The 13,109-nt window shown below is 44.9% G+C and overlaps 1 protein-coding gene across 7 annotated transcripts in view; it reads left to right on the top strand.

Moving 5' to 3' along the window:
• The first annotated feature begins 1,493 nt into the window (after positions 1-1,493).
• N4BP2 (NEDD4 binding protein 2) overlaps positions 1,494-13,109 on the top strand; it is a 79,002-nt gene continuing 67,386 nt past the window's right edge. For 6 of the 7 annotated variants that reach the window (XM_036852405.1, XM_036852402.1, XM_036852404.1 and 3 more), the window contains exons 1-3: positions 1,494-1,606; positions 6,761-6,893; positions 7,069-7,132. The gene's annotated coding sequence lies outside the window, so the exon portion shown is untranslated. The remainder of the gene's footprint in view (positions 1,607-6,760; positions 6,894-7,068; positions 7,133-13,109) is intronic. The other variant, XM_036852401.1, reaches the window with a different exon arrangement.

Raw genomic sequence — 13,109 nt, 5'->3', positions numbered from 1 at the left:
GAAGATAAAAATTCACTTGCATTTTCCCCAAATTTCCACTCAGTTTATAGCAATTACTAAAACAACACTGACAGTCTGTCTCTTCGATGCAAAGGAATACTTTGTCAGGGGGCTACTTCGTTTCTCTACGAAAAACACTGATGGTGGAACAAAAAGTGATTGCAAAGGGAGGGGAACAGAGGGAGGAAAAAAACAAATAAGCATAATCACCACCCCCAGAAAGCAAGAGTGAAAAATTCGTGTGCCTGAAAACACTGAACATTTCACGTCAGAACACAGAAGAAGCAAACAAAGGAAGGCAGAGTTTAGGAGGACAAAAAAATGGAGCAGGTTTTAGGGACGGTCTAATAACACAGTGAATGCAAAAGGGCAGAAAACCTCGCTGCTTTTTCTCGGCACCTGAAAACTGAAGCTCTAAGCGGGGCAAAGGTCAGCGCCTGCGGTTCTACGTTGCAAACGTGGTCTCGTTTTTTGGTGCTTCCGCCAGCGTGTTCTGACCGCATGTCGGCGGCGCCGGTGGGACCAGGCAGCCTCGGTCCCCGCTGCGGTTGCGGCTGCCGCCGACCCCTTTGTCTCCCGGCTCCGAGGCGGGCGCGCCGTGTCCGACCCCCGAGCGCGCAGAGGAGCAGCGGGCCGCGCGCCCGGAAACCTCCCGCGGACAGCGCGGCGCGCGCGGAGGCGGGGTTCGCGCGCCCGCCGCCGCCGTGGCCTTACACGCCTCGAGTCAACAGCTCAGGCTAAGCCTAGGCCGCCTGGCTCGCCCCGCGGTCCCTCCCAACTTGCTGCTGGGACCCGCGAGCTGGCGGGCCCGCCCCGGCTCCCATTTCCTCCCCCGCCTCAACCAACGAGTACGATCTAGTGTTTCTGTTTTGCTTTTGAAGATTGGGAGAGAGTGAAGCCGCGTGTTGTGTTTAACACGGTTACCGCGCAGCTTGTTTCGGCCGAAATTACGGGCCCCTTATTGCTACGTTCACCAGCTCAAAACGGCTCCCGCCTTCCCCGAAAACCCGACGCATTGAAAAGGGCTTGCTTCTCCGTGTGACCCCACGACAAGGAGAGGGGGAAACACGTCAGGCTTTCGGGCGAGCTTTTTTCGGGGGCGGGGAGCGGCTCAGATGCGGCAGAACCGGCCAGGCCGGGACCCGCTCTCAGTGGGGAGGGGGAGAGGCGGGAGCGCCCGCGGGCAGGGGTCGCCGGGGCCGGCCCTGCGGGGCGGGCCGACGCGCCCCAGCGGAGCTCGGGGACGAGCCAGAGGTCGTGGCCGGGAGCCGGCGTGGGTGGGGGAGGCGGAGAGCAGCGATCCACCTGGGCGACGTGGCAGCCATTCCCTACTCCCCGAGACCCCTCCCCATTCGGCCGCCCACCCGCCCTCTCGCGGCTGGTTGCTGCGAGGCTGCTCTTCCCCGGCCGGACGGAGAGCGGCAGTGTCTCTCCGCCGGGCGCCCGCCGCGCGTCTCCCCCCCGCGGCCAGCGCTGCTCGCCAGCCCTGCGCCGTGCCGGAGAGCCCAGTGGCGGCGGCGGGAAAGGGCTGCGGAATCGCGGCGCTGCGTCTCACACTCGACGACGCGGCCTCGGCCTCGACGCCCTCCGCCCGTTCTCGGAGCAGGTAAAGGCGGTGGGTGGGAGGCGGGGCGGCGGGGCCGGGCTGAGGGTCCGGGAGGGAAGGAATCTCGGAGTCCCCGAATCCGAGCGGAGGGCCTAAGGTAAGCGGCGGGAGGCGCTGCCACCGAAACCCCAATCCCCGAACGTGGGGGGCCGGCGCGGGCACTCCGGCCCGCGGGCCCGGTCGCCCGGACGGAAAGGAAGTGAGGCGTCGGTGAGAGGCGGGCCATGGCGCGCCGCCCGAGGTCGGGCGAAGGCGGGGGCCGCGGCCGCTTTCCCGGCCCCCCAGTCCCTGGCGGGCCTCCAGGCCCTTGACACACCCCTCTCGCCCCCAGTAGCTTCCCTGTCAGTTCCCGCCCGGACTTGACCTCGAGGCCCTCCGAGCGCCTTCGGCTTTTCCCAGGCGGATCCTTCTTGGAACTTCGGGCCACCCTCCCGAGCACGTAGTCCTAGCAGAGCTGTTTATTTACTCACTTCCAATCCAAACACAGCCTCTCCGCACGTTCCGAGTTTGGATACTGCGGGGAGGCATTCCCGGTTCCCGGTGTCTGTGCCGCTTGGATCGTCGTCCACACCCCCTCCCCCACTGCAACTTTGATCTTCGCTGGGTCCCTCCTAGAGCCCTACCGTGATCCGGACCCTCTCCTAGAGGTCCGTGTGGAAATCCGTCTTGGGTAGAGTGAGTCACTCGACCTGGGGCAGTTTATTTCTTAAGCTCTTGGTTAAAACGTGGTGTTTTTTGTTTTTGTTTTTTTCTCTCCGAAAGAAAGCTAGAGTAATTAAAAAAAAAAGTGTAAACACCCGATCGCGCTCACTGTTGGCTTTAAAGAATCTTCTTTTCGGCAACAGTCTTTAGAACTAGGATCTGATATTTGTGGCACGGACAGGTTTGTACACATTCTCGCCATGCAGTGGTTGTAATGTCTCCATAGCACAGTTCTGACTTGAAGGTAGGATTGGCTGGTTTTTCTACTCGACATCTTTAAGCCAATCAAGAAGCGCTGCTTGCCTGGAAACTGGATAACTCAGAAAAGGTGGGGATTGGTTGAGCTCAGAGAAAAAAAATCCTGGACATGAACCTGGCTTCTCAGAAAAAACTGATTTGCAGCTGCCTCTCTTCCCCCACTTAAAAAAAAATGTTAGCTTTTCATCTCAACAGCAGCCTTTTCATTCTGTTTTTATTATTTCCATACCTGTTTTTCTATCAAACGCCCAGCTCTCCTTTTAACTCATTTTAACTTTCATCCTTCAGTTTTCAATGAAAGAATCCTTAAACACCTTAAGAAATGTAAACATCATGTGTTTGTGTTTTGATAATAAGCGTGGTTTGATTTTCTTACGTTGTCCGTTGTTAAAGGTCAGAAATTAAATCAACAATTTTTTTGTTCCTGTGCCAGAGCCTTTATTATTCAAGTGGCTGTGCTAGGATGGGGGGCTGCCGTGATGGAGATTGTGAAAAGAATAGGAAAGAAGTGGCTGCTTTTCTACATGAATGCTACACTTTAGTTCATGAAAAAAGACTAACGTATAAAACAGACAAAACCCAGGACAAATCAGCATTTAGTACTTACCAGTGTCAGTTTGTGCACCTGTTGACTTTAGTTGCTTTGAAGGGGAGAGTAAAGAGGACCGAGCACTGGACTTCATAGAAAAAGTGGGCTTAAGTTATGGAATGTTTTTTTCTTTATTAAAGTAGGCATAGTATCTGTACACAATAGAGGCTAAATAAATATTATCAATGTAGGTGCATTTTTTTAAATACTATCTGAGGATTTTCCTTCTCTTAAAATCTCCCCTTTTTTTCTTGATTATCTATGGTTATGCACGTCTTTTGATATGTAAAGCAGTTAGAAGAGAGCTACCATCTTTGTCTTCCTTCTATTCAGCTTTTTATATGCAAACTCACATTCTAAGTCTTGGGAATAATCTTAGTTTGTCAGGTCAAACATTAAATCTTAGCAGATCACATTAAATACCTTTAGTAGTAGTTTTATTAGGAATTAAAGAAGAGATGGAATTTTTTTTTTTAATATTTATCATGCCAGTCTATGAGTAAGCCAAACGTCATTAGAATTATATCTGGGGCTTCCCTGGTGGCGCAGTGGTTGAGTATCCACCTGCCAATGCAGGGGACACAGGTTCGATCCCTGGTCTGGGAAGATCCCACATGCTGCGGAGCAACTAAGCCCGTGCGCCACAACTACTGAGCCTGCGCTCTAGAGCCCGTGAGCCACAACTACTGAAGCCCGCGCGCCTAGAGCCCGTGCTCTACAACAAGAGAAGCCACCGCAATGAGAAACCCGCGCACTGCAACGAAGTGTAGCCCCTTCTCGCCACAACGAAGCAGCAACGAAGACCCAACACAGCCAAAAATAAATTAATTAAATAAATAAAATTTTAAAAAAAAGGAATTATATCTGGACTCTTGACTTTTAATAACAATTCTTCCATCTTTTATCGGATTTTTGTAGCCATACCATTTAATTTTATAATGTTACTTTCATAATATGATATAGTATTTAGTAGAATGAATTTCCCCTATGTGTCTTAAAAACTTTTTTTTAATATATCTGCTCTATTTATTAAATTTAAGAATTAGTTTGGGAGACTGACATGAATAATATTTAATTTTTCTGTTCTGAAGCAGGGTATCTTTTAAAAATTTTTTTCTTTTGTCTTTGAATTTGTTTCTTCCGCCTGTAGTGTCTTCACTGTTCTCCGTGTCCTCCTCCCCCTAAACTCTCTGCTAACCTACTTCAAGATTTAGGTGGTGCATGTTGTAAAGTCTTCTTTCCTTCCTTCCCCCAGCAGAGATAATCACGTACTCATTGTATTACCTCTGAACCGTTATATACTTACTGCTATATTGAGCTACCTCCTCCCTAAAGTAACTGAGTTTCACTGAATTTTACTCAATTTTTTTTTCCCCTAACACTAGTCCCAAAGCTATAGTTGTATAGGTATTAAATAAATATTGGCATGAATAAAAGAGATATTTTACTTTAACAAATATTTCTCCCAGTTACTATGTGTATGCTGATAATTCTTATATCTCCAACCCAAAGCTCTTTCCTGATAACCGACTTGTATATCATCTACCTTCATGACATGTTCATTTGTATGCTCCCACAGGTAACTCAGACTGAGCATATCCCAAACTGTAGTTATTATCAACCTTCCCTCTCCCAGCCTCAAACCAAAAATATGAAACAAACTACGTCTTCTTTCTAGGGGAAGATTAAATGAGATAATGCATGTGTGCTAAGAATTTGGTAAATAGTAGGCGCTGCTAATAATAACTTGGCAGAAACATGGGCTATTCCTTTTCCTCTCTTTCTGGCTTCATATTCTGATTGATCACTGAGCCCTGTTGAATTCTTTCTCCTTAATATCTCTTGAATCTGTGCCTTTTCCTCTGTTCCCAAGGCTAACATCCAACTCCATGGTTAGCATCATCTCTTACCTGGATTGCCACAATAGCCTCCCAAGTGGTTATCCCTTCTTCCAGTCTTGCCTTCCAATCCACTTTTCCCACTGTAGCCAGAGTAATCTGTCTAACACATTTAAACCTGTAACTCCCCTGCTAAAAACTTTTTTTTTTTGGCCACACCGTGCGGCTTGTGGGATCTTAGTTCCCTTACCAGGGATCAAACCTGTGCGCCCCTGCAGTGGAAGCACAGAGTCCTAACCACTGGACCGTCAGGGAAGTCCCAGAACATTTTTTTTTGTGACTTTTCATTGCCTTCAGGATAAAATCTGAACTTTTTAAAAAAAATTTTATTTATTTAATTAATTTATTTTTGGCTGCGTTGGGTCTTCGTTGCTGCGCACGGGCTTTCTCTAGTTGCAGCAAGAGGGGGCTACTCCTCGTTGCGGTGCGTGGGCTTCTCATTGCGGTGGCTTCTCTTGTCGCGGAGCATGGGCTCTAGGCGTGTGGTCTTCAGTAGTTGTGGCACGTGGGCTCAGTAGTTGTGGCTCGCGGGCTCTAGAGCGCAGGCTCAGTAGTTGTGGCACACAGGCTTAGTTGCTCCATGGCATGTGGGATCTTCCCGGACCAGGGCTCGAACCTGTGTCCCTTGCATTGGCAGGCGGATTCTTAACCACTGTGCCACCAGGGAAGTCCCTGAACTTCTTAATTTGGCTTTCAGGATCATGATCTGGCATGTTTACTTCTTCATCCTCTGTCACTTTCTCCTTTTGCCCTCAATGTGCTGCTAGTCATAAACAGTTACTTGGATTTCTCACTCAAGATGCCACGTTTGTTAAATCTAGGCCTGAGTACAGAAGCTTTCCTCTTGTCTGGAATGCCTTCCCTAGCTCCCTGCTTCCTTCCCCTTTGGTTTTGTTAGCTCGTACTTATCTTTCAGGTCTCCATAGAGGTGATAACCTCTCTAGGGAAGCCAGCCCTCTACTTGTTTGCCTAGCATTCTACATTCTCATTGTAATTGCTTATTGTTATCTCACCATGTACTGGTTAGGGTGTAACAAAGAAAGAGGTAAATTGACTATCTTAAAAAATGATGTGAGAGACTCCCCTGGTGGTCCAGTGGTTAAAACTCCATGCTTCCACGGCAGGGGGCACAGGTTTGATCCCTGGCCAGGGAACTAAGATCCTGCATGATGCGTGGCATGGCCAAAAAAAAAAAAAAAAAAAAAAAGATGTGATTTGCATAGAGTGTATTAAAAAGGGAATTAAATAGTAATTTTGGGGGTTACCTAGTAGGGAAGAGAAAGACATTATATCTGATAGATGAAAGTTTTCTAAGTAGGAAAGGCATACTAAGTAGGTCCTTTTACAGTTTCAGTGAAGTATACCTTTACATATAATTTCCATCTTATTCAGTTTCTCTGAATATTAGTTAGAGGTTATTAGTTAGGACTTTTTGGATTGCAAATAACAGATACAGTTTGAAATGGCCTATGGATGGAAAAGTTACTGGTTCAATAACCATATAACAGAAACTGTATGGATAGAGATGGCCATAAGGAGCTAAGGTGGGAACTTGCCCATAGTTAGATCCTTCCTGTAAATTTTTTTTTTTTTTTGGCTGCACCCCGCGGCACGTGGGATCTTAGTTCCCTGACCTGGGACCTGGCAGTGAAAGCACCGAGTCTTAACCACTAGTCCTAACCACTGGCGCCATCTCTCCTACTGCAGATACGCTTCTTCACAAAGTGGGACCTGGTTCCTGGCGCACAGGCTTACCTACTTAGAGACTCATGTCAGAGGATCTACATAGAGTTGCTCACATGCCTGTCCTTTGACCAGTTCCTGCAGCTGAGGGGATGAGGTACTATGCCTAGTTCAACCTACATCATGTGATGTGCTTACTTATATAGCCAGGGGTCTATTAGCAGGAATCAGGCCTCTGGTGGAGTAGGGGAGGAGAAGGAGTTCTGGGCAGACACAAAGAATATCCATTCTAAATCTTAACCACCCTTCTGACTTTCAATTTATTTTCCTAGATATTTTATTCATGGGAAAGAGATGCCCTGTATTATGGACCTGAGTATTCCAGGTACCGAAATGGTAAGTCCAGTATTTTAAAGAACTAAATTGACCTTTTGGTTTGTGCTGGCATATAACAAATATTTGTTAAGCTTTTGTTTGCTAAATAGAAACACATTGTGAGATGCTTATAGACTAGTAGTCTAAACAAATAAATACAAAGGTGCTAAGGTAGAGGTGTATCTAGGATGCAGTGGCAGCTCTGTGTAAATCAGACTTTGGGATAGTGGAAAACTTTCCTGAAAGAAAGTTAATTGAGGCAAGAGATATGGGTTGGGTGGGATGGAGTAGAGGGACTTTTGGGTAGAACATGTGTGAGGCACAGAGATGTGAGATGGGCCAGGGGCCTATCTATCTAATTATTTGGGAAACAAATAATTACATTCAGGAGGAGTAGAGAGTACCTGGGGAGGAGTAGAGGAAGAGGACGGTAGGGGTAGGTAAGGGGCCAAATCATAGAAGTCCTTGAATGGTTTACCAAGGAGTTGGAACTTGATCTTGAAAGCTGTGGAGTCACTGAAACATTATAAGCTGGAACTCTCAGGCTTGAAGTGCCTGTGTAACATCCAAGTGGATATGTCTGTCAGGCAGATCTCGGAGAGACAGCAGTGAGCGGTCCTGAAGAGAGATCTTAGTTCTCTGCCCAGGAGTTGAATCTGGGTAGCCTGGAAGAAAACCAGGAATCCTGGCTGCTAGACCACCAGGGGCTAGAGGCTAGAAGCAAAGAGGCCCTGGCTCTTGCCCCTGTTTGAAAGCAGGAATGTTTCAAGGAAGCAAAAACTGTAAAAACCGGTACAAATTTTATTATTAGAGACACAACACAACAAGTGGGAGAGCACACAGAGAAACAGTTTGTTTATTTAAGCCTGAAGCAAGGCAGAAATATACACCTGGAGAGAAAGGGTATGAGTCTCTTCTTTAATGAGGAGGAGTGCAGTACAGAGGTGATTTAAATCACTTATATAGGACAGTCCTTGCGGGTCTTTGTTTATTTTAGGCCAATAATCTTGTTTCTTTTTTCACATCTGACCTGTCCTAGGACTCTCCCCAGCATGGGTGCGCAACTTTTTGCTAAGGTGGATTCCACTGCAGAGGGCTGTTGGGGGTATGTCCACACTTATTATGGGGTGGCGCCCTCCTCCCTTTTTTGACCCCTCAAGGAGCCTTCCTGTGCATGTGCAGACAGGGAAGTTTTTGTCGTCCTCAGGAGCGGTCATCTTATCTCTTTACTTCAGCAAAGCTCAGCTCTTGCCACTAACTTTGTCCTTGGAGTGTCTAGGGAAAACAAAGCTTCAATTTTACTCCACTTGACAAACACCAGCTGTCTAGCCCAGGGGCCATCTATCTCCTATCTCAAGGCAGTTAACTATATTGGGGTTTGGGAGAGAATTCTTGGCTGGAGTCATAGGGACTGAAGCCATGGGTTTGGATGGGCCTAGAAAAAGGTGGTGGAGCAGAAGGTTGGGAACAGAACCAAGGGTAACAATGACACTGAAAGAGTGAGCAGGAGAAAAGCAATCAATGAAGGAGACTGAGAAGGGGCAGCCAGGGAAAAACCAGTAGATACAGGCGTCAGATTGCCTTGGATCAAGAAGTCAACAGAAAGTGGGAAGTTGAAACAATAAATTGTAAACTGCTTTTATTTTAAGGAACTGAAACTGTCTAGGAAATACTGGGAGTTTGGATAGTCTGAGTTAAGAATTCTCTTCATCGTTATCAATTGATAGTCTGAGTTAAGAATTCTCTTCATTGTTATCAATTCAGGGTGTATTGAGAAACCAAATTTCAAACAGTTTTTCCGCTGCAGGAATTTGAACTTTTTAGAATTAGAATTTTTAAAGATAGGGAGGAGAGGATGGAGGCTTTTTGGAGGGTGGTAGTTGGTAGGAAAGAAGTGGCTGAATAGGACATGGATAGGGTTTATGTACAATCAGTCATATTGGGGTGTACAGAACACCTAGTAGAGTATTCTGCATGTAGTTTCTGGAGCTATAAAGATTCAGTAAATCTATTTTATCAGGAGACCTAGAGTTGATAAATGATGGTGTAATTGTAATTAAATTTATACTTCTTGGGATTTCTATTTGTGATTTTCTTTTCTGTTCTATTTCTGACTTCACCTCTCTTGAGTGAGCATTTTCTTTCCCTTCTCTTAACATTTGTTTTTCTTTGTAGTTAAACCCCTTATAGATTTTTAAAAAATTGTAACATATAACAAAATCTATCATCTTAACTATTTTTAAGTGAACAGTATAGTAGTGTTAATAATACAGTAAGTCCCCTACATATGAACAAGTTCCATTCTGAGAACGTGTTCATAAGTCCAACAAAGTTAGCCTGGGTACCCAACTAACACAATCGACTGTATAGTACTGTAATATAATAGATTTATAATACTTTTCACACAAATAATACATAAAAAGACAAAAAAGGTAAACATTTTAAATCTTACAGTACAGTACCTTGAAAAGTACAGTAGTACTGTACAATAGCTGGCATACAGGGGCTGGCATCGAGTGAACAGGCAAGAAGGTTTACTGACTGGAGGAGGGGGAGGAGGTGGGAGATGGTAGAGCTGAAGGATTCTCAGCAATAGGAGACAGAGGGCAAGCTGTAATTTCACTCACGCCTTACTTGATTGGACATGCGAGCACACGTTTGCATCTTTGGAAGTTCGCAACTTGAAGGTTTGTACGGAGGGGACTTACTGTATATACATGGTTAATACAACAGGTCTCTAGAACTTTTTCATCTTGCAGAACTGAAACTCTTTACCCATTGAACAACCCCGCCTCCCCCACCTCACCTCTAGCCCCTGGCATCTGTCATCCTACTTTGTAAGGGTTTGACTACTATATTTGTTTATTGAGGTATAGTTAATGGACAATATTATATGTTTCAGGTGTACAACATAGTGATTGACCATTTTTAAAGGTTATACTCCATTTATAGTTATTATAAAATATTGGCTATAGTCCCTGTGTTGCACAATATATCCTTGTAGCTTATATATATATATATATTTTTTTTTTTTAACATCTTTATTGGAGTATAATTGCTTTACAATGGTGTGTCAGTTTCTGCTTTATAACAAAGTGAATCAGTTATACATATACATATGTTCCCATATCTCTTCCCTCTTGCATCTCCCTCCCTCCCACCCTCCCTATCCCACCCCTCTAGGTGGTCACAAAGCACCGAGCTGATCTCCCTGTGCTATGTGGCTGCTTCCCACTAGCTATCTGTTTTACGTTTGGTAGTGTATATATGTCCATGCCACTCTCTCACTTTGTCCCAGCTTACCCTTCCCCCTCCCCGTATCCTCAAGTCCATTCTCTAGTAGGTCTGCATCTTTATTCCCGTCTTGCCCCTAGGTTCTTCTGACCATTTTCTTTTTTTAGATTCCATATATATGTGTTAGCATATGGCTTGTAGCTTATATTATACACAGTAGTTTGTACCTCTTAATTCCCTACACCTATCTTGCCCCTCACCCCCTTCCCTCTCCCCACTGGTAACCACAGATTTGTTTTCTATATCTGTGAATCTGTTTCTTTTTGTTATATTCATTAGCTTGTTTTATTTTTTAGATTTCACATGTAAGTGGTATCATACAGTATTTGTCTTTCTCTGACTTATTTCACTTAGCATAATATCCTCCAAGTTTATCCACGTTGTTGCAAATGGCAAAATTTCATTCTTTTTTATGGCTGAGTAGTATTCCATTGTGTACATCTTCTTTATCTATTCATCTGTTGATGGACACTTAGGTTACTTCCATATCTTGGCAATTGTAAATAGTGCTGCTGTGACCACTGGGGTGCATCTATCTTTTCCGATAAATGTTTTCATTTTTTCTCACATATACCCAGGAGTAGAATTGCTGGGTCATATGGTAGTTCTAGCTTTAGTTTTTTGAGAAACCTCCATACTGTTTTCCACAGTGGCTGCACCAATTTACATTCACGAGGGTTCCCTTTTTTCCACATCCTCACCAACATTTGTTATCTGTGTTTTTTTTTTTAAATTAAAAAAAAAATTATTTATTTTATTTATTTATTTTTGGCTGTGTTGGGTCTTCGTTGCTGCATGTGGGCTTTCTCTAGTTGAGGCAAGCGGGGGCTACTCTTTGTTGTGAAGTGCGGGCTTGTTGCAGTTGCAGAGCACGGGCTCTAGGCGTGAGGGCTTCAGTAGTTGTGGTGTACGGGCTCAGTAGTTATGGCTTGTGGGCTCTAGAGCACAGGCTCAGTAGTTGTGGCACACGGGCTTACCTGCTCTGCAGCATGTGGGATCTTCCCGGACCAGGGCTCGAACCCATGTCCCCTGCATTGGCAGGCAGATTATTAACCACTGCACCACCAGGGAAGCCCCTGTGTTTTTTTTGATGATAGCCATTCTGACAGGTATGAGGTGACATCTCATTTTTTTTTTTTTTAAGTCTTTATCAAATTTGTTACAATATTGCTTCTATTTTTTTTTTAAGGTTGTTAGCCTTTTAATTATAGATTTAAATTTTTTTTTTGTTTAATAACAGAGGTCTTTAAAGTATTTGTTTATTTATTTATTTTTATGGCTGTGTTGGGTCTTCGTTTCTGTGCGAGGGCTTTCTCCAGTTGTGGCAAGCGGGGGCCACCCTTCACCGCGGTGCGCGGGCCTCTCACCACCTGCTTCTGTTTTATGTTTTGGTTTTTTGGCAGTAAGGCATGTGAGACCTTAGCTCCCTGAGCAATCAAACCCGCACCCCCCCTGCACTGAAAGGCGAAGTCTTAACCACTGGACCGTCAGGGAAGTCCCTCATGTGGTTTTAATTTGCATTTCTCTGATGATTAATGATGTTCCGTTGGCCATCTGTATGGAACTTGACTACTTTAGATACCTCATATAAGTAGAATCATACACTATTTGTCTTTTTGTGACTGGCATATTTCACTTAGCATAATGTCCTCAAGGTTCATCTATGTTAGAGCATATGACAGGATTTCCTTCTTTTTAGAGGCTGCATAATATTTCATTATGTATATGTGTATGTGTGTATCCCACATTTTCTTTCTTTTTTTTTCTTTTTCTTTCTCTTTATTTGGCTGCATCGGGTCTTAGTTGTGGTACGCAGGCTTCACTCTAGTTGTGGCGTGCGGGCTCCAAAGTGCGAGCGCTCAGTAGTTGTGGTGTGCACTTAGTTGCCCTCCACATGTGGGATCTTAGTTCCCTGACCAGGGATCGAACCCGCGTCCCCTGCATTGGAAGGCAGATTCTTAACCACTGGACCACCAGGGAAGTCCTTCCCACTTTTCTTAATCCAGTTTTCTATTGATGAACATTTAGGTTGCATGAACTTTTTTTAACATTACTTATATGTTCTTCTGTATCAACTAGTCTGCTGTCAACTCCTTGTGTGTATTTCATTTCAGTTATTGTATCTTTCAGCTCTTACTGGTTCTTTTTTATATTTTCTTGTTTCTTGTTAAAATTCTCACTGTGTTCATCTCAATTTTTTCCAGGTTCAGTTAGCATTCTTATTACTAATGCATTGAACTCTTTATCTGGTAAATTATTTATCTGTTTCATTGGCTGTTTTTTTTTTTCCCCAGGGTTTTTTTTTTTTCTTATTTTTTCATTTGAAAGAAATCCCTTTGTCTTCTCATTTTGTTTAACTCACTCTGTCTCTATGAAATTAGGATACCTATCCTGGTCTTGAAGGGGCGTCCTCTGCATGTGAGTATGGGTCACATCTTCCCCCAGGGTGTGCTGGAAGCTATCACCTTGGTGTGAGGTGGGACTAGAGATTGAGAGGCTAGAACCAGAGCCAGGTGTGAACTGGGGCTTCTCCCATGTTCAGTGGCCATCACCACCCTATTATGGGCATTGTCAGGTCCCAAGGTGTTGGAGTTAGAAATCCTGAGGGTCGGGTCCTAGCTGGTCTGTTCTCTCTAAGTGTGCACTCTCCCCATGCTTGGCAATGGGGAGCAGCATTGAAGCCAGAGGAGCTGTATCGTGTGCC

Source organism: Balaenoptera musculus, chromosome 5 (assembly GCF_009873245.2).
Source record: "Balaenoptera musculus isolate JJ_BM4_2016_0621 chromosome 5, mBalMus1.pri.v3, whole genome shotgun sequence".
NCBI lineage: Eukaryota > Metazoa > Chordata > Mammalia > Artiodactyla > Balaenopteridae > Balaenoptera > Balaenoptera musculus.
Note: the sequence above shows the minus strand (reverse complement) of the source record. Positions and strands in the feature narration are given on the sequence as shown.